The sequence below is a fragment of the Tupaia chinensis genome, unplaced genomic scaffold (genome assembly GCF_000334495.1).
Source record: "Tupaia chinensis unplaced genomic scaffold, TupChi_1.0 Scaffold000423_1, whole genome shotgun sequence".
Lineage (NCBI taxonomy): Eukaryota > Metazoa > Chordata > Mammalia > Scandentia > Tupaiidae > Tupaia > Tupaia belangeri.
In genome coordinates this window covers 2,082,977-2,084,747 of record NW_006159928.1, presented here as the reverse complement: position 1 = coordinate 2,084,747, position 1,771 = coordinate 2,082,977, and the positions used below count along the sequence as shown (strand labels likewise).

At 38.8% G+C, this 1,771-nt stretch overlaps 1 pseudogene; it reads left to right on the top strand.

Moving 5' to 3' along the window:
- Positions 1–214: 214 nt before the first annotated feature.
- On the top strand, positions 215–1,120 carry LOC102471294 (heterogeneous nuclear ribonucleoprotein D-like pseudogene; annotated as a pseudogene).
- The last annotated feature ends 651 nt before the right edge of the window (positions 1,121–1,771 follow it).

Genomic DNA, 1,771 nt, shown 5'->3' with positions numbered 1-1,771 from the left:
ACCAAGTAATCAGATAACCCATAATTAGGTCTTCTGAATTGTTATACTCACCACATAGCAATTTATAACTGATTATAAGTTAATAAATTGACTTTCTGACAGACATAGATTAGCCCCATGCCCTAGGAGATGGGTGTTGAAAAAGCCAACTTTCATACAACGCTCTGCCACTGCTGCTACCGCGACCCGAGCTGCGCACCAGGACCGGGGGAAAGACAGTTCCAACGCCATGGAAGACGTGAACGAGGAATTCGCGGAGGGATCCAAGATCAACGCCAGCAAGAATCTGTAGTATGACTGTAAAACGTTTATTGGAGGCTTGAGCTGGGATACAAGCAAGAAAGATCTGACTGAATATTTGTCTCGGCTTGGGGAATTTGTAGAGTGCACAATTAAAACAGATCCAGTCACTGGAAGATCAAGAGGATTTGGATTTGCGCTTTTCAAAGATGCTGCTAGTGTTGATAAGGTTTTGGAACTAAAAGAACACAAACTGGATGGCAAGTTGATAGACCTCCAAAGGGCCAAAGCTTTAAAAGAGAAAGAAGCTCCCAAGAAGATTTTTGTGGGTGGGCTGAGCCCAGATACTTCAGAAGAACAAATCAAAGACTATTTCGGAGCCTTTGGAGAGATTGAAAACATTGAACTTCCCATGGATACAAAAACGAATGAAAGAAGAGGATTTTGTTTTATCACATACACAGAGGAAGAACCAATAAGGAAATTATTAGAAAGCAGATACCATCAAATTGGTTCCGGGAAATGTGAACTCAAGGTTGCACAACCCGAAGGTATATAGGCAACAGCAAGAACAATAAGGAAGAAGAGGTGCTGCAGCTGGTGGAAGAGGGAGTACTAGGGGTCATGGCAGAGGTCAGGGCCAGAACTGGAACCAGGGATTTAATAACTATTTTGATCAAGGAGATGGAAATTATATTAGTGCCTATGGTGGCTATCAAAACTATAGTGGCTGTGGTGGATATGATTATACTGGGTTTAACTGTGGAAACTGTGGATATGGACAGGGATATCCAGATAGATATCCCAGTGGCCAATAGAGTACTTACGGCAAGGAATCTCCAAGGGATGGCAATCACCAAACAATTACCAGCCATACTAAAGGAGGACATTGCAAAAAGCAGGAGGAGATGTGAAAGTAATCCATCTTGCAGGATGACATTGAAGATTGGTCTTCTGTCGGTCTAAGATGGTTATTTTGTAAAAGACTTTATAGTGCACAAGACACAACTATATGCAACTGTTTATAGCCACCAATTAGTTTTCTGTTTTTACTTTGTCCTTTGCTATCTGTGTTATGGCTCAATGTGGACTTTGTGTTTATACAAATTTTATTTGTATGATTTCATGTTAAACCTCAAATAAAGGCTTCCTTATGTGGAAAAAAAAGTCAGCTTTTTTAGAGTTTCTTCAGAAATAATTGACCATATAGTTTCTTATGCTCCAGGAAACTTTACAGTCCAGAGTCCCAGTTCATCCCATAACACTAACTTAATGTTATATTAGCACAGGACAACAGAGTATATATTGAAGATGTAGGTTTGAAGAGACAGTGACAGCTGTACAAAGTAGGGTCATATTGGTCTGAGTTAGGTAGGAAACAATAGAAATCACTAAAAATAGAAATGACGTAGTAAACACACACACACACATTTATTTTTATGACAACATTGAGAACTGAGTATCTTAACTATACATGAATATAAAGAGTGAATTGTGTCTATTTAATAACTGTAATTAAAAATATAATATT